Genomic DNA, 25,322 nt, shown 5'->3' with positions numbered 1-25,322 from the left:
GAGGAGGCCCTGCCCTGCACAGGGTTACCCTCCTGAGGCTCCTCAGTGGATGCCAGCAGCAGGGGAACACTTCCAAAACGCTCTAAAACCACAAGGTCCAGTCATTATTCTAATCCTACCTAATGAAGAAGGTTCCAGAAATACAGGCTGGGTTATGAAAACACAACAAATCTTTACAAGGAAGAGACAATTTCTAAGCACTTGTAACTTCGCAGTGCTCTCACGCCTGTTCTCTCACACACTCTGGTGGGGTGAGGAAGCAGTCATCATCACCACTTCACAGAGGAGCCTCGGGCTCAGAGGAGAGCAGTTGTCAGGGTTTCAGGGCTGGCGATGCCCACTGGAAGAGTCTCAGTGACCTGGCCAGGGACCCTCCGAGGGCACTGGCCACTCTGGGACACGTGCGCTCTCCTGGCAGGGGCAGGCTGCTCCCTCAGAGGGCACGGGCAAGGGTGGGGCTCCTAGCCCTCACAGCCCTTCAAGTGACTGTGTTCTGTGTCCCATCTCCATAGGGAAAACAGTGATGCCAGAATAGTCTCCACTCGCCGCGTTCCCCAGTGATGGCTGACTTACTTCATGGTTCAGGTTTCAATTATTAAATAATATTAATACATCATGAATTTGACATGACCTTGGCAATGCATATAGATTCCTTTATTAATGTAACTATTAAAACTTTTCTTGGTCTTGGGTGGTTTTCATAACTCTTCAAAACTATACATACTTAAATATAAAGAGTAAACATTTAAACAATGAAAAATAAGACTCTCTGGTAGCATTTCTGAGCTCACAGTCACTGTTAACATCACCTGGTGGTCCATCGATCATGTTTCATGCACATGGAAGGAACATGCGTGTGTGTCCATTATGCACCTGGCATGTGATTCTTTACCATCAGTGCATCTTAGAACTTTTTGACTCAACACATTCAGAGGTAACTTGGCATGAGATGTGAAATACTGTACACTTTTAATTTCAGAGAAATTAACAAAAATCATCTCCATATGGGTCTCTGCAAATTACATCCCCATCAAATTCCTGAGTGCTGTTTCTCCAGCCACTGCCGATGCAATTCACTTTCAAACACTCTGAACTTCGACAAACTGAAGGACAAAAACTGTTACCACAGTTTAATTGTTGATACTTGAAAGCTGTAAACATCTTGAATGAGGCTGAGCTCTTCCTCATGTTTACCAAGTATCTGTACTGTGTGTGGGGCCTCGTCTACTAAGCAGGAAAGGCGATGACTCACAAGGATGAGTCAGGAGCGACCACAGTTACAACCCCCCACTGCCCAGTGTGAGTCCTCATCCAGCTATTTTTGGCTCTTTTGCTAGTAACTCTGGATGATGCTCTTAAATCCCTGTGCACTGATTAGTTGGCCTGAAGAGCATGAAACGCATGACTGACGCCCCTGTCCCCTCTGCACACCCTGCCCCCACCTCCCTCCCATCACTGCTGTGGACCCTGCTGCTGCCACCTAGTGAACAAGGCCTGCAATACCAGATCCCCGACCTCGACAGCCCCCCATTCCTGGAACCCTGCTCCTGGGTCCCCACCAGCCTGTCTGTGGCCCTTTTCCCTGACTCCGCTGTGCTGTCTGGAGTCTGGCTCCATTTTCAAGGAGCCCTACCAGTGAGCGTGCCTAAGCATCACTTCTCCCCAGGACCTCACATGTCTGAAAATGGATTATTGAGAAAATTCTCTCTTCCCTAAAGATTTTGTATACTTTCTCTGGTGAAAATTGCCATGGGAACATCCAGGGCCAGCCTGATTGCTCTCCCTTATACATGATATAAACATAAATAGCAAAATGAGTAGGAACTGAGAAAAGTACTTCATAAAGGAAGAGGTCTAAATGGCCAATAAGCACATGAAAATGTGCTCAGTCTCACAGTGGTCAAAGGTGTGCAAACTGAAACCAGAAATAGATGCAAATACATGGACCTCCCTGGTGGCTCAGCTGGTAAAGAATCCGCCTGCAATGCGGGAGACCTGGGTTCGATTCCTGGGTTGGGAAAATTCTCCTGGAGAAGGGAAAGGCAACCCACTCCAGTATTCTGGCGTGGAGAATTCCATGGACTGTATAGTCCATGGGGCATGGGGTTGCAAAGAGTCGGACACAACTGAGTGACTTTCACTTTCACTTCACACGTCCAGTATACTGCCTTATTATAATAGTCCGGCAGTACCCTGCCAGGTGCTGGAGAGGGCGAGGTGCAATGGCAACTTCTACACACCGGTCACTTAGGCTACTATTTTCTTCTGAAAAATCCCTCTACTATACCGGAAGAAAACAGGTATCCACTAATTATAATAGAAAAATTATGATGCATTCAATCCCAACCAAAGGTAACCAAACCATTTTTACAGGTAGAAAAGTATTTAAATTAACAGTGAAAACAAACATAAAATAATAAGCAGATGAGAAGTAAATAAGCAGAGTGTGCACTTGCACGAATGCGATGTAAGCAAGGCTGATGGTCTGAGCTGGGGAGGTGAGGCTTCCCAGAGAACCCTGCTGCAGGACAGCCCCTGGGGGTACCCTTTGGGAGGCACATCCTCATTTCTGCACTATTTTCTTCACTGACTTATAAACCTTTCTGAGGTTCACAGTTGTTTTGCACTCCGAGTGCATTTACAAGTAGAATTCCAGCACAGCCAAGCACATTAGGATCTAAAGATGGGTCCCAGCCTGGGGAAAACCCAGACACACGGAACCAGACCCAGAACCACGAGTTGGGGAGGTCTGTCTACATCCTCTCACAGAATGGACACACACAGGGTGCTTCTACTCATCTAGACACGTACACGAGGACATTCCTGCCGTGTCTTCTGGTTGTTGTTCAGTCAGTCAGTCGTGTCTGACTCTACAACCCCATGGACTGCAGCATGCCAGGCTTCCTTGTCCTTCACCATCTCCTGGAGCTTGCTCAAACTCGTGTCCATCGAGTCGGTGATGCCATCCAACCATCTCGTCCTCTGTCGCCACCTTCTCTTCCTCCCCTCAATATTTCCCAGCATCAAGGTCTTTCCCAATGAGTTGGCTTTTCGCATCAGGTGGCCAAAGTATTGGAGCGTCAGTTCCAGCACCAGTCCTTCCAATGAACAGTCAAGGTTGATTTCCTTTAGGATTGACTGGTTTGATCTCTGTAAAGGGACTCTCAAGACGCTTCTCCAGATCCACAATTCCAAAGTATCAGTTTTTCAGCGCACAGCTTTCTTTATGGTCCAACTCTCACATCTATACGGAACTACTGGAAAAATCATAGCTTTGACTATATAGACCTTTTTCAGTAAAGTGATGTCTCTGCTTTTCAATACGCTGTCTAGGTTTCTCACAGTTTTCTTCCAAGAAGCAAGCATCTTTTAATTTTGTGCCTGCAGTCACTGTCCGCAGTGATTCTAGACCCCAAGAAAATAAAACCTGTCACTGTTTTCACATGAAATGATGGGACCAGATGCCACGATCTTAGTTTTTTGAATGCTGAGTTTTAAGCCAGCTTTTTCCACTCTCCTCTTTTAAGAAGCTCTTTAGTTCTTCTTTGATGTCTGCCATTAGAGTTGTATTATCTGCACATCTGAAGTTTTGTTGATATTTCTCCCAGCTATCTTGATTCCAGCTTATGCTTCATCCAGCCTGGCATTTTGCATGATGTACTCTGCATATAAGTTAAATAAGCAAGGTGACAATATATAGCCTTGACGTACTCCTCTCCCAATTTTGAACCAGTCCATTGTTCCATGTCTGGTTCTAACTGCTGCTTCTTGATCTGCATACAGGCTTCTCAGGAGACAGATAAGGTGGTCTGGTAGTCTCATCTATTTAAGAATTTTCCAGTTTGTTGTAATCCATAAAATCAAAGGCTTTAATATAGTCAGTGAAGCAGAAGTAGATTATTTTTTGGAATTCCCTTGCTTTTTCTATGATCCAACAGATGTTGGCAATTTGATCTCTGGCTCCTCTGCCTTTTCTAAATCCAGCTTGTACATCTGGTAGTTCTCAGTTCACATACTGTTGGAGCCTAGCTTCAAGGATTTTTCTGGTGGAAATGGTTACATCAAGGAATTGGTGAATGTCCCTTTTTTGAAGCCATAGTGCTGTAACACCACTCCTAATAGTTTATTTACTTAATTTTGGGGGTAAAAAAGTCATTGCATAGAGGGGGAAAAGGATGCTGCTCTCTAAAATCTGGTGTAGTTTTGAGAAGCAGTGGGAAGAGGTGATTGCCTGAAACGTCATAGTGTTGTAGGGTCTGCATTTTGCTGCTACGAGTACAGACTTTGGGGCTTCAGCCAGCAAAGCAGAATGTGTATATAAGCCAAGATGGGGCAATTCCACTCAGGACACACACCCAGAGTGATGTGTGCATGCACCGGCCACGAGACACATCAGATACCGCTCTGAGAGCAGGGTGTGTGTGTGTGTGTGTTTGTGTGTGTGTGTGTGTGTTAGTCGCTCAGTCGTGTCTGCCTCTTTGCGACCCAATGAACTGTAGGCCACCAGGCTCCTCTGTCCACGGGATTCTCCAGGCAAGAATTCTGGAATGGGTTGCCATACCCTTCTCCAGGGGATCTTCCCGACCCAGGGATTGAACTTGGGTCTCCTGCATGCAAGCAGATTCTTTACCATCTGAGCCACCAGGGAAGCCCCCTGAGAGCAATGGACCATCTTTAATTCTGGTTGCTCTGACGGTTTTCTTTGCTGTCGTTTTTAGGAGTCAAACAATGATGCCCATACATGAAAAATTAGTTTTGTTTGCTTGTTTGCTTGCTTCTTTATTTATTCCTTTCAGGGTCAGCTGTTTCAGAATCGAGCATATCTTCCAACGCTTTGGAATACTCCATGGCCTTTATATCTTCAAATATTTTTCTGAAATCTCCCCTCTTCCTGGGCTACTCATTACACACATGAGATTTTCTGACTCCACCCCACATGTCTCTCACATTGTATTACTCTAGTCTCTTTTCTCTTGTGCTTCAACACTTCACTAAACCACTGCCCACTTCACAAAGCCCGAGTCCAGTGTTCTGCTACAGACATCCAGTGAAATTATTCATTTCAGATCCTATATTTTTTTAAATTCATAGGGTTTTCATAGATTATGAAATCATAGATTATGATTTCACTTGAAATTTTCTATTTTTAATATATTCTTTTTTTTGAATTAATAATCTTCATTGTTTTAAAGTTTTTGTCTGGTAGAGCAAATATATAAGTCCTCTGCAGTTTTAGTTCTCATCTCTTGTTTAGTACTCAGCTCTTGTTTTTTGCTCACTGGTCCACTTTTAATTTTTCACTAAATATTGGACATTGTGGTTGAAAATAATCTGGGCTCTAGACAATGTTATCTTGCTCCATAAAAAGGGTCCTGCTTTCTTCTTGGCAAAAAAATCTATCAGTCAGTCAGCTTTGAGATATAATGGACATATACTAAGATGTGCATATATTGTGTACACACTGAAAAGTTTCATCACATGTGTACACCCATGAAGTCATCACCAGTCAGGATAAGGAACAGGCACACTCTGGTGCTCTCTGTGGCCATTTGCAATCCCTTCCTCTTTGCTTTGCAACAAACACCATGTCCCAAGCAACCGCTGACTTGCTCTCTGACACTACAGAACTTGCTTTCTCTAAAAGTTTATATAAATAGAAGTATACTGGATGCACACTTCTGGCCTGACTACTTTTACTCAGCGTAATTGAGACTCCCCAAGTCATTGTGTGACCATATACCACAATTTGTGTAGTCATTCATTTATGGATAGACATTTGAGATGTTTCCAGTATTTCAGTTTATTAAAAAACAAATTTCTACAAACATTCTTGCTCAAAGCTTTGTATGAATATACGCTTTCATTATGACTGGGTAACACCTCATAGTGGAATGACTGGTGGGTGTATATTTAACTAGCTTTTTGGCTTAACTACCAAAATGATTCCAAAGCAAAGGTACCATTTTACATTCTCACAAGCAGTATGGGATGGTCTCCATCTTTGCCAGTGCTTGGCAGAAGGGTCACACCAAGTAGTATCTCACTGTGAATTTAATTTGCATTTAGCTAATGACTAGTGATGTTTAACTTCTATTCATGTACCTATTTGCCATCCACATTTTCTTTGGTGATGTGGATGGTCAAATCTTTTGGTCATTTTTAGTGATATTGTTTGTTTCCTTAGTATTGCATTTTAAGAGTCAGTTATACGTTCCAGATAAGTTAGATTTGCAAATATTTTCTCTCAGTCTGTGGTTTATCTTGTCATTTTCTTAACACTGTCTTTTGGAAAGTAGAAAATTTAAATTTTTTTAATTTAATGAGGTCCAATTTATAAACTTATTTCTTTGATGGATAATGCTTTTAATGTCTTAACTAAGTAAACTTTGCCTAATGCAAGGTCACAAAGAAAACATCATGTTTTGTCCTTGGTGTTTAAAATTTTAGATTTCTGATCTGATTCAAATTAATTTTTGTACATGATGGGAAATGTGGATGAAAGGTCTTTTTTTTTTTTCCTTTTTTTTGCATCTGAATGTATAATTATTCCAGCACCATTTTTTTTGACAAAACTAGCCCTTTCCCATTAAACTGCCTTGGCACTGTTGTTGAAAACTAACTGTCCATCTATGTGCAAGTCTGTTTCTGACCCACTGGTCGATTTGTCTCTCTTAACACCAACATCACACTGTCTTGATTACAGTATTTTAAAAATAAACCATGGAACCAATTAGTGTTAGTTGTCACATTTCTATCAAAAAACCCCTTGGGTTTTTTTTTTTGGAATTCTCCTTGGGAGTCCACTGAACCCACCGACCAGTTTGAGGAGACTTAGTATCTTAACAACACTGAGTCTTTGTGCAATGTATAGCTCTCCATTGATCTATCTTCAATAATTCCATTCAGCAATGTTTTGCTATTAGATGTACTGTTTTCCATTTCTAATTATTTGTTGATATTATAGAGAAATACACTTGATTTTTTGTATCTTGTATACAGTAACCTTGCTAAACCCAGTTATTCTTGCAGCCTTCTTTTGATGCTATAGGATATTCTACATAGACAAACATGTTGACTGAGAATAAAGACAGTTTTACTTCTTTCCTTCCAATTTCAATGTCTGTTATTTCCTATTGAACTTGATAGAACCTCCTGGAAAATATGTAATAGAAGAGGTGAGAACATGTGTCCTTGCCTTACTCTCAACTGCAGGGGAATGATTCACTGTTTCACCACCTTGACAGCATTAGCTGTGAACCTATCACTGATGCCATTCACTGGAAGCCTCCTTCTATTACTAGTTTCCTAAAAGCTTTTTCCTGGAGTGGATGTTGTGTGTGTTAATCATTTAGTCATGTCCAACTCTTTGCGACTCCATGAACTGTGTAGCTCACTAGGCTCTTCTGTCCATGGGATTTCCCAGGCAAGAATACTGGAGTGAGTTGCCATTCCCTTTTCCAGGGTATCTTCCTGATCCACGGATTGAACCCGGGTCTCTCCCATTGCGGGTAGATTTTTTACTATCTGAGCCACCAGGGAAGCCCCTGGAGTGGGTGTTAAATTGTATCAAATACTTTTACTGCAGATACTGAGATGATACAGTTTTTTTGGTTTTGGTCTGTTAATAGGTGAATTATATTGATGAAATTAAAAGATGCTTGTTCCTTGGAAGAAAAGCTGTGACAAACCTAGACAGTGTTAAAAGCACAGACATTGGTCCGTATAGTCAAAGCTAAGGTTTTTCTAGTAGCCATGTATGGATGGGAGAGTTGGATCATAAAGAAGGCTGAGCACCAAAGAATTAATGCTTTTGAACTGTGGTGTTGGAGAAGACTCTTGAGGGTCCCTTGGACTGCAGGGAGATCAAATCAGTCAATCCTAAAGGAAATCAATCCTGAATAATCATTGGAAGGACTGATGCTGAATCTGAAGCTCCAATACTTTGGCTACCTGATGTGAAGACCGACTCATCGGAAAAGACCCTGATGCTGGGAAAGATTGAAGGCAGGAGGAGAAGGGGACGACAGAGAACAAGATGGTTGGAAGGCATCACTGACTCAATGGACATGAGTTTGAGTAAACTCCGGGAGATGGTGAAGGACAGGGAGGCCTGGCTTGCTGCAGGCCATAGGGTCACAAAGAGTTGGACACAACTGAGTGACTGAACAACAACCAAACAACATATTGATTAATTTTAGAATGTAAATGATACTTTGAATTTCTGGGATAAAGTTAAATTAGTTATTCTATTTGATTGGCTAAAATTTTGTTGAGTTTTCATATATGTTCATGAGAGATACTCATCCACAGTTTTCTCTAACATCTTTGCCTGGCTTTATTATTAGGGTAATATTGGACTCAGAATAACTTTGGAAGTATTCCCTCCTTTTCAATCTTCTGGAAGAGTTTATGTAGAATTGGCAATATTTCTTCTTTAAATATTTAATAATATTCCCTAGTAAAGTAATTTGGTCCTGGAGGTTTTTCCTGGGCCAGAGGAAGTGGTTTACAACAAAATTCACTTTTTAAATCTATTTTGGAGAATCAGGATAATCAACCTGTACTTGAGTTAGCTTTGGTATTGATACTTTCTTTCAAAAAACAATATGCATTTCATCTGAAGTAATTTAATGTGTTGGCATAAGGCTGATCATAGTATATCCATTTTTTCCTGTCTGGCTAGAGGTTGATCAATTTCATTGACTTTTCTCAAAGAACTACCATTTGCTTTTACTGATATTCCCTATCATCATTTCTAGTTTGTATTTCATTAATTCCTGTTTTGATTCCTATGATTTCCTTTATTCTGCTTACTTTAATGTGATCTTTTCCTGGTTCCTTGAGACAGAAGCTGAAGACATTTCTTCTTTACTAATGAGGTGTTTCAAACCCTAAGTAAGTTTCCTTCAAGTGCTGCGTTAGCTACATGGCAAACAATGTGATGTGGTGTGTTTTCATTTTCATTCATTTCAAAATAAGCACTTTTCATTTCTTTTTTGATTCCTTCTTGGTCCATAGGTTATTTAGAAGTTTGACATTTAATTTCAAGTATTTGAGGATTTTTCAGATACCTTTCTATAACTGATTTCTAGTTTGATTCCATCATGGTCAGAGAATGTAGCTGGTGTGATGTGAAATCATTTAAACTCATTTTATGGCTCAGATTGGTCTATCACACTTCAAACATGAACTGCTCAAGATTAAACCCTCTTTCAAACGCCGCCCACCCCCAGTGCTCTAATCCTGGCACAACTGGCCCTGGACAAGAAGTAGAGGGAGGGGAGGTGTTTGTAGGCTCCCGGGAGGCGCATCTCTATGGTGGTGATGGCAGTGGATGACTACGGCCACTGTGCTCCTGCTCTGTCTCAAGCTGCAACTCTGGGAAACCCAAGGTGAAGAATGGTGTTCACCACGTTTTCAGGGGATGGGTGATGGGTGAACAGTGTAGCAATTCACTGGGAAAACTGTGCATCCCAAAGGTATGGGAGGGAAAATATGACCTCATCAGAAAAGTTAGACTTTCAGAGAAAATATGAAAACCAGGTCATTTTGACTGGAGAAGGCTTGGTTGCTCCAACATCTAGGGTTTGCACCTTTCTGGACTTAGCCAATAGTTGGGAAGTAATTAGTACTTAGCTTAGCCAATAGTTGGGAAGTAATGCAGATCTTAAAAGGAAAACTGTTTCTTAACCTAAAGAGTCCAAGCCTGCTATGAAGCCAAGTGGAGGGAAGGCAGGAGGTTCCCTGATGCTCGGTTCTCTGATGCAGCCCACTAGACACATCAAACACACTGAACTCCCCCTGCATTACAAGGGGCTGCCAGTCCTGAACCAAACTGTCCTATTTCCCTCAAATATAACAATTAAACTCAGATATGCTTTACCAGAGGAAATGCATATAGCTGAATTTGCCATCTAAAATAGTCCAGGTGATGACTTGACCTAAGAACTGAATGGCCATCCTAAGAGTCATCTGGGTTCACCCCACACTTGACCACATTCCTCTGTCATCTCTGACTGTGGACCATGGACATGGCCCCCCAGTGCCTCAAACCTTCATGATTTGTCTCTAAAATCCTTCCAATGTCTCCTTACCCTGAGCCTGCTCTGGACTCCTGGATAACTACCATGGGTTCCAGTTACACTGTATCCAGTCCCAGAGGCCATAAGTGGGGCAGCCCCTCTGCCTCCCTGTCGCCCCCTCACAGCCCAAGGAACCTGGACAAGGACACTTCATGGGACCTAATGCACTGGCTGCCCCCAGTTCTCCCCGCTCTGCTCCAATCTGGCACTGGGGTGGAGCTGCACAACAGTGGTTCTCCTTGTGGCCACACTCTTCAGTGACGTTGCCCAGCCCCCATCCCACTAATATTGTTTGGGACAACATGCTGCTCTCAAAGGGCTTAAAACTGACGTTTACTCTTTAGAAAGGGCAGTAGCGTGTGAGATGGTTGGATAGCATCACCGACTCAACGGATAAGAATCTGAGCAAAGTTCTGGAGATGGTGAAGAACAGGGGAGCCTGGTGTGCTGCAGTCCAAGGGGTCACAAAGAGTCAGACACAACTGAGCAACTGAACAACAGCAACTCTTTAACCACCCGCCACACTACATGGCTGAGTTTACCGTCAACTCAGATTTCTCTGTGCCATCACTGAATACCCACCAAGTGCTCCAAACGAAACTGTAGTGCATTCACTGAACACGTCACCTGTGGGGCCCTGTGTGGAGTCATTATTTAGCCCAGCATCCTGGCCTCAAAATATACCATCTGTTGATGCGGACATGGGAAAGCTTAATGTCACAAAATCCAAAGACTGGTCCCAGGTGACAAGAGCTGCAGCGTCATGAGGAAGGTGTTGCTCCATGGACAGTGATGCAGACTCCAGGCTACACAAGAGCAGAAAACAAACCTTCCAAGTGGTGCTCGAGGGCAGTGAAGGCACCTTTATTCCCCGCCACCCCAGTTGCTAATCAGTCAAGCAAAGAAATCAAGACAACAAACACTCACACCACATGCATGGAGGTGACAGCACAGGCAGCTGGGAGGCCTCTCTGCAGTCCCTCCAGAGAAGTAGTGTGTGTGGAGGCTGGGGGTGGGGAGACCAGGGTCCCAGCCAAACCGGGTGCCATGAGGAACCAGAGGCCACAGAGCCTCCTCTCAGCACCCTACAGGCTGCTGGCCCCCACAGTGATGTGAGGCCCAGCCCAAGTGAACTATTGCCCCGCTCAAAGTCCACAGACCCGGGACAGGACTCAGGCGGCCGATGAGGGATATGTCCACCACCTTGGGAGGCAAGGCTGACTTCTGCTTCAGGGAGGAGAAACAGAAAAATACTGAAGCCATGAAAAAACTTATGCCACACGAAGAAAACACCAAAACACAGCAGGAGGTAGAAGAAGAACATATGTTCAGAAATATGTACAGAAAGAAACATAAGTGATTTTAGTCTGCAGCCTGCCATGTGCTTTCAGAGAAAGAAAACAAAAACTTATGAAACAGGAGATCAAAAAATCATAAGATGGCATTCAAAAAGAAAGAGCAATTAGTATATCAAGAAACAAAGTTATAATAGAATTTAAAATTGCTTTAGACAAAATCAAGTCTAGACAAGCTGTAAAGAAATGTAGGGCTCTGGGACCTGATGGAGAACTTTCAGCAGGTGGGGACAGGCTGGGGGAAGCAGCACCAGGCCACACATTCCCTGGCCACTCGCATTTTCTAGCTCTTCCAACAAGTTACCGAAATCACCCAAATGGTCAGTTCCCTCTCTGTGGATGCGAATGGAACAACTGCCTGGGTGGTGGTTATGTGGTCAGGTGCTCCATGGGGGACTCACAACCAGCCCCACACACGGGGAACCCTGCTGTCAGGGAGGGGGTACACACATAGGGAGCCCACCTGTCAGGGAGGGGACACACACAGAGCCCCGCACACCAGGCAGAGGTTCGGGAGGCCAGGGAGGCACTGGTCACAGACTGCAGGAGAGCAGCATGGGGAAGGCCCTGTCACCCCAGCACCTCACAGGGCCTAGTAAAGCAGGAGGAGACGCAGGATCTGCAGGGCATCATCCCAAGCTCCAGGAACAGCCCAGCCTGCTGCCTCCTACGGATTTGCGCTCACACATCAGGGCTGCCACTGGCAGAACAGGGCACGTCTGCCTGTCCCCTCCACCAGGCAGTTTAGGTAGAACTACCAGCTGCTCAGGCTGAGGGCACATGAAATGGGCACATGAATCTGCTGAACAGATTTAAATCTCAGCAACTTATAAGGAAAAGTGGAGCTGATATATTTTACTAAATCAAGTTGAATTATCAGGAAACTATCAGACAAGAATGTGATAATGATATACTGGAAAACCTGAATAAATCTCCCTTCAAATGTATCTGCTTTGCCACCCATCCGAAAGCACGATTATACTCCACAGCCTGATGCTAAACAATGAGAATTCTGCTAATGATTTTCACTGTGTAACTGAAATGCTCTCAGCAATTTACTGTAAGTAAAAGCAAAGTCATTATTCTAAACGAGAACATCTCCACCTGCAGGAGCCAGTGGGGGTGGGAGCGACAGGGAGTCCCCTGAGCCCGGCAGCTCATCACAGCCTCTGGCGGGGACACAGTTGCTGACTTGAGTTCCACCCAAGCACTTTTCCCTGTTCACGTGTGTTGTCCTCCTAATATTTTCAGCTGTTGTTTCTACCAACTTCTTCATTTCAGGAAAATAATTTTTCTAAAACAAAACATCTGATCACATCACTCCTTGCTTCACACCAACCAAAGGCTCCCCCGCCCCACCTCCACAGCACCCCAGCAACCCCAGAGCAGTCACCGCTGTGCAGTAATCTGGCCCACAAGGGCCACCGGCTCCCACAGCTCTGTGCACCTGGAGCAGGCACTCCATCTCCCACCACCCTAAACAGCTGCACCTCCCGCTGGGCACCTCCAGTGCCACCCACCATCCCAGCCCCCAGCAAAACCAGCTGGCCACAGATTGAGCCCTAAATACAGAGGAGTACTTAAGAAAGCCCCTCCAAACCAGACAGGCACAGCCCACAGCCAGGAGGGGCAGTTCCCAGGCAGGGTGGTTCTGGATCACACTGGGTGTGGGCTGGATGTGCAACAGCAGGGAGTGTGCGTGATTCCCTGCCAGAGACACAGGGAGATCACCACACTCATCTCTGTCTTATTTTACATACGAGATACTAACACACACACTTATTTTCACTTGGCATCTGGAAACCAGTCTAGATCTCTAGGGACCTGCTGCGCCCATGTCCCTCTAGTTCCTTGGACCAGGCCCTCCTCGCAGCTCCCTGTGTGCAGGGCACTTGTATGTGCAGGGAGGAGGTCCTCCAGGCTGTGCCTATGGGGAGGGGAGACGGAGTCAACACCCTGCCCAGGACCACCCTGGACCTGCATCAGCTACCCTGCCTGTGTAGAGCACGTTTCTGGGGCCCTGGCCACACCCCTCCTTCCCTGGGAAACAGCGTCTCTGGCCCGGCCTTAGCCTGCACCCAGGAAGCTCATATTTGTCTCCTGCTGGCAATGATCACTTAGCAAACACAGACTGATGGCGCTGCTCCCCCTCACCAGAATGTGGCAAAGAGAAACAAACGTTTTAAAGCTGACTTTTATGTTCTATGACTTTGCTTAAATTAGAAGTGTGGAAGTACTCTCGGGGTGGCTGACTCCATACCCTGGTCCCCAGGCACTAGCCACATCTGCCTTCCCTCCCAGGAAATTCTCTGAGGGCACATCCACCCCCAGCAGAAGCTGCTCCGTGAGTGCCCTGCCTCCCCCGAAGCCAATCTTCTGAGAGGGGCTTCAGCGGTGAGACGAACCAGGACAGAAGTGGGGCTGGGACAACCTGCAGCCCACACACAGGGGGCGATGAGGGCACAGCCAGCTGCTTTTGCTCAGCACAGTCATCTTCGTGAAAGTGTATCACAGAAACAATGATTTCAAGAAGGATAAGAGAGGGGAGGGGGGGCTTAGAGCTAGTTTCACAATAGTAAAGCTATCTTTCTGCAGGGTTCTTAGTGGTGAAAGCCACATGTAGCAGTAGATGCACCGTATGACTAGAAGCTAAGCTAGCTGCTTGTATGGTAAAGATGGAATCAAGCCCCATGAGTCCTGAGCGAGGCCAGACAGGACCCCAGAACCAGTGACCAGACAAAGGCTTCCGGGAGCAGACATGCAGGGCAGAGGCCTCGAGGGAACAGCAAGGTGCCTGTGTCAGATGCTGTGTGGAGCTTGTGACCCACTGTAGCCCAGGAAAAGCAAACCGCTCACACAGGGCTGACACCACTGAGACAGGGTCTGAGGTCAAGTGCCCACATGGGAAGCTGTGAACGCACCTGAGCCCAAGTCACCAGGGCCACCACGGCCACACTGTCCACATCTGGGAGACCCCTTCCCCTGACCCTCGGCTCTGCCAGGCACTCAAGCAGTTAATCCTGCCCCTCTACCTTCTCAACTGCCAAGTACTCTGCAGAGTTCAGGGGAAAAAGGGGAAGGAGAGCAGAAATGAAACCTGTGTGCAGACAGCCCTGCAGCGCAAGTCCCCCCGTGACCACGGGCACCATTGCGTCAGAACTGAGGGGCCGGGGTCCACCTCGCTTGGAGCCTTAGCAGGTGGGGAGCTGTGGCTGGAAAACTGTCCCCAGAGTGCCACACAGGGCCCGGGCATGACCAGAGCACGGTGAGAACCGAATGGACGTTGAATAAATAAATCATCATCCAATATGTCATCCAAGCCAGAAATAGGGAACCGCAAAATGTGTCCTGAATAATAGAAATGCCCTGGCCATTTGTACCTTGTCTCTAGCTAAACTGTGGGCAAGAGGGAGGGCAGGGCAGGCCTGGTTGCGGCACTGGCTGCCCAAGAGTGAGCTGCCTGGAAACTCCTAGAAACGGTGTGTCTGGCTCAACAAAAGCAAGTCAGACACATACTGTTTTTAAAATTAAGTTACATAGACAAAAGCCTATAGCCAAAGACAAGACAATGAAGATAACCACAACTGTAAGACATGGAAAAGCCCCGCTCATCCACTGAGCTGAAGGTGAGTGGTGGTCCAGGAGGAGAGACACCCTCTGCCCCTGAGGACACCGGAGAAGCTCCTCAGCCAGAGGGCAAGGTGCAGATACACCCAGGGATTCTCCCTGAAAAGAGTGAAGCACAGTGCCCTCCCCTTGGTAACACACTTGTAAAGGACACAGTGGGGCAGGAGGGACCAAGTGCCATCACCACCCAGGGCGAGGACATGGCTTCCCCCTCTCTCCCCCTCTTGGATCTCTCGCTTCAGGGGATGCAGCTGCCCTTGGGAGCCAAGGCCTCTGGCCTAGCTGACCTGCGGGTGACAGAGCGCAGCCACACCTGTACCCTCATGACAGACTCAGAGCCAGAACCACCAGCAAAGCCACCCCTCCACTTCTTACCCACCAAAACCCCAATATAATACATGTGTTGTTTTAAGCCACCCAGTCATGGGTGACTTGTTACACAACAACAGAAAACAACACTGAAAGGAAGCAGGGGAGGGGAAGTCTATGGAGAAATGACTGTAAAGAAAAGCAGTGTACAGATACAAGCCTGAGCCAGGAAGGCGAGAGAGTTGCGTGGAGAAGTCAGAGAAGTGGAGAGAACTGAGAGCAGGAGGCCGGAGAGGCTTGCAGAGTGCTGCCCGAGCAGCAACTTCCCACCAGGGCAGCAGCCGTGTCCCCGCTCCTGAGAGTCATGGTGTGAGGAGAGAGGCAATGTGCGAGGAGAGAGGCAGGACGCCTGGGACAAGTCATCCTGGCCACACATCTGGCAACCTCCTACCGGACTCACCAGAGACAGGCGTTCTCACAACGCAAACCTCATCAGCCAACTAAGAAACAGCATTTGAAGAAAACCAATGTGATAAAGGGCTTTCCCAGTGGTTCAGACAGTAAAGAATCCGCCTGCAATGAGGGAGACCTGGGTTTGATCCCTGGATTGGGAAGATCCCCTGGAGGAGGGCATGATGAAATTATGCCCTTACCCCACCCCACTAATTTCCTTACCCCACTCCAGTGTTCTTGACTGGAGAATCCCATGGACAGAGGAGTCTGGCAGGCTACAGTTCACAGAGTTGCAAAGAGTCGGACATGACTGAGTGGCTAATCACAGCACAGCACAATGTAATGAAAGAGACACACCAAGCTCAAACCTCTGAGAATCACAGGGCAAACAATAAGCTTGTAATTTCTATGTTCAAAGCAATGGACACGATTTTCCATACAGGAGGGAGAAACAAGTAGACAATTTGAGAAGGAAAGATACTGTCAAAAACCTAAGAAACTATGGACACGTATTTACTGTGTAATTGAATACAGCTTCAGAGTGAAGCAGAAAGAAGATGAAGCTAAGGAACTTTCCAGAATGCAGAGTGAAAGGAAAAAGAGAAAGAAGGTATGAAAGACATGAAGAAGAGATCCTTAAATCGCAGAAGGAAAGAACACAGAGGACCCAGAGAACAATATTCTAATTAAACCAAGAAAATCCAAGGATGAGGAGCAAATCTTAAGCTCACGGATGGCATCACCATGGGGTTGTGGAGACAGGAGTTCTGAGTGGCAGTCTCTCAGCGCAGCTCCATAAAGCATGGAGCCCACTGATAATACAGAAGCTTTGGTGTATCTGGATTTATATACCATTTTATGTTTTGCTTTCTACATTTCTCAAGTATCTTATGTCTCCTTTATCGCCTTCTTGTAGATATTTTATATACTTTATACATTTTGCCTTCTTGTAGATATTTCCCTCTACCACTTTATACATTTTTTTCTTTTTACTTCTTACCCTAAAAATGATCACATGAGTTCCTACCAAAGTCTGATATCTTCTCTCTCCACCCAAACAAGCCCTCGGTCTTATGACCCTGTAACTCCACTCCCTCGCCCCTCATGTGGCCCTAGTCCTACAACTTAGTTCTCCTCTTTGTTGTTAAGCCCAGGAGACATTTGTCTCATTGCTTTAAGCATTTAATGTATGTTTGGATTCACTGAAACCCACTCAACCTTCTCTGCTTTTAATTTCTTCTTAAATCTCAGAGCTTCTGTACAGGAAACGTTCTTTCCTCTTGAAGTATATCCTATAGAAATGCATTTAATAAAGGCCTATATCTATCAAGCTATCTCAGGTTGCATTTTTACGAAATGTGTTTACTCTGTCCTTATTCCTGAACAATTCATTCACGAAGTACAGAAAAACCCAAACAAACTTTCTGGCTAACCAAAAGATATCTGACAAGATAAATTACCTGAAATGTTAAAGGAGACTGCTCCAGTAGAAGGATGATGGCATCAAACAGAAACTTTTGTTTGATGGATCCATGCAAAACAGTGACGAGTATCACAACAAAGAAATTGAATTCATAGTTTAGAACTTTCCAACAAAGAAAACACCACACTTGAATGGCTTTAATGGAAAAATTCTAGTAAACAATTAGGAAATACAGTACATCAATTCTACACAAACTCCACCAGAAAATAAAAAAATAAAATTAAAAAGTTGCTTCTCAACTCATTTTCTGAGGTCAAAATTACATCAACAACAAAACCACAAAAACCAATTTCAAGGAAAGAAACTTACGCCCCCAAATCCCTCATGAGCATACATGCAAAAATACTTAAACAAATCCCTTTTATATACTACATCATAACTAAGTAGGATTTGACCCAGTAATGTTAGTTCAACACTTGACAGTCAAGCAGTGTAATCTACCATTTTACAGATTAAAAATTAAAAACAATTTTTTAATAGATGTAGAAAAAGCATTTGACAAAATTCAACAAGCATTCATGATATAAATTCTTAAATTCCTACACTTGATAAAAGGGCTTCCTAGGTGGCGCTAGTGAAGAAGTATCTGCCTGCCAATGCAGGAGATGCAAGAGTTGCAGGTTTGATCCCTGGGTCGGGAAGCTCCACTGGAGTAGGAAATGGCAACCCACTCCAGTGTTCTTGCCTGAAAAATTCCATGGACACAGGAGCCTGGTGGGCTATAGTCCATGGGGTCACAAAGAGTCGAATATGACTGAGTAACTGAGCACAAACCTGACAAAGGCATCTGTGGAAAACCTACAGCTATCGTCATACTTAATGGCGAGAAACTGAATGCTATCCGCTCAAGATGAGACACAAGGCAAGGATGTCCATTCTCACCATCTCTAACCAACATCATACTGGGGATTCCAAGTACAATAAAGGGAGTAAAAGAAATAAAGAGTATATGGATTGGAACATGTAAAAGAAATAGACGCAAGATCAGTATACAAAAATCAGCTGTATTTATCTACATGAACAGGAAAATTCAAAATAAAGAAAACAATTACATTTGCAACGGCATGGAAAATAATAAAACATTTAGGAATAAGTTTAACTAAAATGTAAGACTTGTATTGTGAAAACTAAAAAAAAAAAAAGGACTGGCTGTATATTGTCACCCTGCTTATTTAACTTCTATGCAGAGTACATCACATGAAATGTCAGGCTGGATGAAGCAGAAGCTGGAATCAAGATTGCCAGAAGAAATACAACCTCAGATATGTAGATGATACACCCCAACGGCAGAAACTGAAGAGGAACTAAAGAGCCTCTTGATAAAGGCGAAAGAGGAAACTGAAAAAGCTGGCTCAAACCTCAACATTCAAAAAACTAAGATTATGGCATCCAGTCCCATCACCTCATGGCAAATAGATGGGGAAAAAATGGAAACAGTGGCAGATTTTCTTTTCTTGGGCTCCAAAATCACTATGAACAGTGACTGCAGCCATGAAATTAAAAGATACTTGACCCTTGAAAGAAAAGCTATGACAAACCTAGACAGTATTATTAAAAAGCAGGCATTACTTTGCTGACAAAGGACCATTGAGTCAAAGCTATGGTTTTTCCAGTAGTCATGTAAGGATGTGAGAGTTGTACCATACAGAAGGCTGAGCGCTAAATAATTGATGCTTTTAACTGTGGTGTTGGAGAAGACTCTTGAGAGTCCCTTGGACAGCAAAGAGATTAAACCAATCAATCCTAAAGGAAATCAACCCTGAATATTTTTGTGTTTTTTTTGTTGTTGTTTGTTTTTTTTTTTTTTAATTTATTTTTTATTGAGGTAACTTTAGTTTATAAGGTTCATGTATAACATGGATGGAATATTTGCTTTTTTTTTTTTTTTTTACCTTTTTTTTTTTTTTTATAAATTTATTTATTTTAGTTGGGGGCTAATTACTTTACAATATTGTAATAGTTTTTGCCATACATTGACATGAATCAGCCATGGGTTTACACGTGTTCCCCTTCCTGGACCCCCCACCCACCTCCCTCCCCATCCCATCCCTCTGGATCATCCCATTGCCCCGGCCCTGAGCCCTTGTCACATGCATCGAACATGGAATGGTGTTCTGTTTCACATATGATAATATACATGTTTCAATGCTATTCTCCCAGAACGTCCCACCCTCACCTTCTCCCTCAGAGTCCATAAAATTGTTCCATGCATCTGTGTCTCTTATTCTGTCTCGCATATAGGGTTATCATTACCATCTTTCAAATTCCATATATATGCATTAGTATACTGTATTGTTGTTTTTCTTTCTGGCTTACTTCACTCTGTATAATGGGCTCCAGTTTCATCCATCTCAAGGATGTCAACCCTGAATATTTTTGGAAGGACTGATGCTGAAGCTCCAGTACTTTGGCCACCTGATGTGAAGAGCCAACTCATTGGAAAAGACCCTGATGCTGGGAAAGATTGAAGGCAAAGGAAAAGGGGGTGGCAGAGGATAAGATGGTTGGACGGCATCACCAATTCAATGGACATGAGTTTGAGCAAACTCTGGGAGATACTGAAGGACAGGGAAGCCTGGTGTGCTACAGTTCATGGATCGCAAAGAGTCAGACATAACTTAGCAACTGAACAAAAACAATAAAGACTTGTATCGTGAAAACTAAAAAATATCACTGAAATAAATTACAGAAGACCTAAATAAAGACATCTTCTGTTCCTGGATTGAAGGACTTCATATTTTTAACAAGGCAATACTCCAAAATTTACCTACAGATTTAAGATAATAATTGTCAAATGTCCATCTATGCTTTTTTACATATATGGGCAAGCTGATCCTATCACCCTTATGGAACTGCAAAACAAAAAACAACAACAACAAAAGAATATTCAAATACTCAAAACAATCTTGAAAAAGAAGAATAAAGTCAAAAGACTCACCCTTGCCAATTTCAAAACCTACTACAATTCTATGGAATTTGAGACTGCATAGTACTGGTTGGCCAAAAAGTTTTAACATCTTACAGAAAAAAATGAATGAACTTTTTTGCCAACCCAATACTAGCATAACAGTATACATACAGATAACGGCTTAGAACTGAGAGTCTAGAAATAAACCCATACATCTATTCATGTGAATTTCAACTCGGATGCTGCTAAGACCATTCAATGGAGGAAGGAATAGTTTTTTCACCAAATGGTGCTGAGACAACTGAATATCCACATGCAAGAGAATGAATTTGGACTCTTGATTTACACCATATAGAAAAATTAACTCATAATGGATTAGACACCTAAATATAAGAGCTAAATTATAAAGCACTTAAAAGAAAATAGGGCAAGAGCTTCATAACACTGGATTTAGAAGTAACCAAAGAAAAAAATAGATAATTGGACTTCATAAAAATTTAAAATTTTTGTGAATCAAAGCACACTACCAAAGGCACAAGTAACCAAAGAAAAAATAGATAATTGAACTTCATAAAAATTTAAAACTTTTGTGTATTAAAGCACACTACCAAGAAAGTGAAAAGACAATAAAAGAATGGGAGAAAAATTAAATCAATTATATATCTAAGGGTCTAGTATTCAGAATTTATAAATTCAACAATAAAAAAAGACATACCAATTAAAAATTGAGAAAGGAATTTGAATAGATATTTCTCCAAAGAAGATATACAAATGGCCAACAAACACATGAAAAGATGCTTAACATCACTAGTCACTAGAAACATGTTAATCAATACCACAATGGGATACCACTTCTCACCGTCTAAGATGGCTAGAACCCAAAAACTGGATGATACAGAGAAATTGGAACACTGAAACACTGCTGTGGGGAATGTAAAATGGTATAGCCACACTGGAAAATATTTTGGCATTTCTTCAAAGAGTAACCATTTGGTCCCACAATTCCACTCCTAGATATAAACCCAATAAATTAAAACATATATTCATACAAAAATATTTGTAAATAGTTATAACAGCTAAAAGGTGGAAATAACTTAAATATCCATCAATTGATGAATAGATAAAGAAAGTGCGCCATATCTCTATGACAGGTTATTATTTCGGCCCCAAAGGCATATAGTACTAAAAGATGCTATACTATACACAGACCTTGAAATGATTATGGTAAGTGAAAAAGCGAGACACAAAAGGTGATGCATGCTTCTATTTACATAAAGTATCCAGAATAAGCAAATTCACAGACACAGAAAGTAGATCAGTGGTTGCTCGGGACTGGGAGAAAGGAATGAATAGGGAATGACTGTTAAGGGGTATGTCACTCCCTCCCTTTAAGGCTGATGACAACGTTATGGAATTAGACAGTGGTGATGGGTGCACAAGCTAGTGAACATACTGAAAACCACTGACCTTCACACTTTAAAATGGTGACAGCCATGACATATGAATTTTATCCCCAAAATAAAATAAGAACAAAGAAGATGTTGATTACCCTCAAATGAATCTGTAGATCCAACACAATTCCAATCAGTCTTTTGTGTAGAAATGGACTAATTCTAAAATTTCTATGGAAAAGCCAAGGACTTAGAATAGGAAAACAGATGACATGCTACTATACACACAAAATCCTGAAAACACTACTAGAAAACTACTAGAGTTCATCAATGAATTCAGTAAAGTTTCAGGATACAAAATTAGAAATCTGTTGCATTTCTACACATTAACAATGAAAGATCAGAAAGAGAAATTAAAGAAACAATCCCATTTACCATCACATCAAAAAGAATAAAATACCTAGGAATAAACCTACCTAAGAAGGCATAAAAAAGAAAGAAAGAAAGCCATTTGCAGCAACTTGGATGAACCTAGAGATCATCATGCTAAGTGAAGTAAGCCAGAGAAAGACAAATATCATATGATATCTCTTATATGTGTAATTTTAAAAAATGACACAAATGAACTTACATGCAAAACAGAACTAGACACGCAAACATAAAACACAAATTTATGGCTATCAAAGGGAAAAGGGGCAGGGAAGGATAAATTGTGAGTTTGGGATTAACAAACATACAGATTAACAAATATACAAAATAGATAACTGAAAAGGACCTATATAGCACAGAGAACTATACTCAATATTTTGCAATAACATGTAGCAGAAAAGAATCTAGGAAAAATAGATATATTTGTATGCATAATTGAGCGGAGAAGGCAATGGCACCCCACTCCAGTACTCTTGCCTGGAAAATCCCATGGACGGAGGAGCCTGGTAGGCTGCAGTCAATGGGGTCGCTAAGAGTCGGAGACAACTGAGCGACTTTACTTTCACTTTTCACTTTCATGCATTGGAGAAGGAAATGGCGACCCACTCCAGTACTCTTGCCTGGAGAATCCCAGGGACAGGGGAGCCTGGTGGGCTGCCATCTATGGGGTCACACAGAGTTGGACACGACTGAAGCGACTTAGCAGCAGCAGCAGCATAATTGAATCATTTTGCTGTATAGTTGAAACTAACGCAACATTGTAAATCAAATATACTTCAATTAAAAAAAAAAAGTAAAAACACCCAATTTTGAAAAAGAAGACTAAGGTTGGAGGGTTCATCCTACTTGATTTCAAGGCTTACCAAAATACTGCATTGTTGGTGCAAGGACAAGTATATAAAGCAATTAAACAGAATACAAAGTCCAGAAATAGATCCGCCAATATATGGTCAACTGATGAAGAAAAGACAATTAACAGAGAAAACAATAGTACTTAACAAACCATACTGAAAGAAATGTACATCCACAGGGGAAAAAAGAAACTATACCTGTAGCTTGCACCATATTAAAAACAAAACAAAAGAAAAACGCAAAATGGATCAGAGGGGGAGAATGTAAAACCCAATACTATACAATTTCCAGAAAAAAAAAAAAAGAAATGTACATCCACAGGGGAAAAAAGAAACTATAACTGTAGCTTGCACCATATTAAAAACAAAAGAAAAACGCAAAATGGATCAGAGGGGGAGAATGTAAAACCCAATACTATACAATTACCAGGAAAAAAAATAGGAAATAATCTTTGTGACCTTGAGGAAGGCAAAGAATTTTTGGTTAGGATGTAGAGCATTAACTATAAAAGAAAAAATCAACAAATTTTATTTTATCAAGACTAAACACTGCTGTTTGAAAGACATTATTGGGAAAATAAACACTCAAGCCACACTCTGGGAGAAAATATTTGGAAAATAAGGGTCTGATAAATGAGTATTACCCAGAGTATACAACAAATCCTCACAACTCAGTGATAATAACACGATTAGTATGAATTTTTTAATAGGCAAAATATTTGAACAGACATTTCACCAAAGAAGACACACAGATGGCAAATAAACATAGGAAAAATGTTCAATATCATCAGTCATCAGAAAGATGCAATTGAAAACTGAGAAATAGCACTATGCACCCACTAGAAAAAATAAAATTTTAAAAACTGACATCAAGAGCTAACATTTCAAGAGCAAGTGCTTGTGGGGATAATAGTGCAGTAACTTAGGAGAACAACTAGGGCATTTTTTAACAGAGTTAAACACACACACTTACTATATGACATAGAAAAGCCCACTCCTAGGATTTACCTATGACAAATGAGGACATACATCCACGTAAAGGCCTACATGAGAAAATTTATAGCAGGTTTATTTAAGATCTCTGCAAGTGTAACCCTCCAAACATCCATCAATCAGTGGATGGATAAACAAACTGTGGTACATTCATTAAATGACTCAACAACAATATGGACACATCTCAAAGGCATTATGGGTAAGTGGAAAAAAAACACACTCGAAAGCTACATACTGTGATTCCATTTACACAATATTCTATGGAAGTAAAATTGCAGATACGATAAACAGATCAGCATTTGGGGCTTGAGAAGAAGGGAGAAGTGGTAGGAAGGAATTTGAGGGTGAGGAAAATATTCTATCACTATATCATGATTGTGTTGATAACTAATATTTGCATAAGCTTGTCAAAACTCATAACTGTATCCCTAAAAAAAGTGAATTTTATACTACGTAAATTATACTTCAATAATCTTGATGTGGGGGGGGTGGAAATAAGGTGACTCCCATCAGGATAAGCATAAAGAAATCTAGATGACTCCTACACAAGATAAACATAAAAAAACTATACCCAAACACACCATGGTGAAACTATATAACACCAAAGACATAGAAGATTTTAAAAGTAACCAATTTCAAAAATTCCTTGAAATGAGTATTACTTAGATTAAGACATAGCTTCTCAAAAACAAGGGAAGCCAAAGACAGCAGAATACAATCTTTGCCAACTCCAAGAAAGTAACTTTCCACCTAGAACATTAAGAAATACCTTTCTTATACATCTTTTAAGAATAAAGTGGAAGATAACTTTAATGTTATTTCGAGACATTTTTGTTGTAATTGCTTTTGGCTAGGGGTAGGAACTGCTACTAACTGCTCTGTTACTGAATCTTCAGCCTCTACTAAAGCTTGAACTAGGATCAGTCAATCCCTAAAGGAAATCAACCCTGAATATTCATTGGAAGGACTGATGCTGAAGCTGAAGCTTCAATACTTTGGCCATCTGATGTGAAAAGCCAACTCACTGGAAAAGACCCTGATGCTGGGAAAGATTGAGGGCAGGAGGAGAAGGGGACAACAGAGGATGAGATGGTTGGATAGCATCACCGATTCAAAGGACATGAACTTGGGCAAACTCTGGGAGATGGTGAGGGACAGGGAGGTCTGGCATGCTGCCATCCATGGGGTTGCAAAGAGTTGGACACAACTTGGGGACTGAACAACAATGGGATCATGGGAAGTTCCATCTACGTCTTTAGGGTACTGTGAGAAGATCCCACACTCAACAGAAAACTCGTGAGGATTTTCAAGCTGTACCATGAGAAAAAATGAAAATTAAAAAATGCTGTTGAAAACTTAAAATAATTTCTAGGAGTCATAAATAGAGACACAGACAGATTTTGGTAGATTAACACCAAAATTAAACAACCGCAGAAAAGGA

At 42.4% G+C, this 25,322-nt stretch overlaps 1 protein-coding gene across 50 annotated transcripts in view; it reads right to left on the bottom strand.

The window, feature by feature from the left end:
- The window catches only part of PCBP3 (poly(rC) binding protein 3), a 221,450-nt gene that overhangs the window by 94,705 nt on the left and 101,423 nt on the right, over positions 1-25,322 (bottom strand). The gene's annotated exons all lie outside the window — the stretch shown is intronic.

The sequence above is a fragment of the Giraffa tippelskirchi genome, chromosome 2 (genome assembly GCF_054371585.1).
Source record: "Giraffa tippelskirchi isolate mGirTip1 chromosome 2, T2T-mGirTip1v1.2.pri, whole genome shotgun sequence".
Classification (NCBI taxonomy): Eukaryota; Metazoa; Chordata; class Mammalia; order Artiodactyla; family Giraffidae; genus Giraffa; species Giraffa tippelskirchi.
The sequence above is the reverse complement of the archived record's forward strand: the minus strand, read 5'-3'. Positions and strand labels throughout refer to the sequence as shown.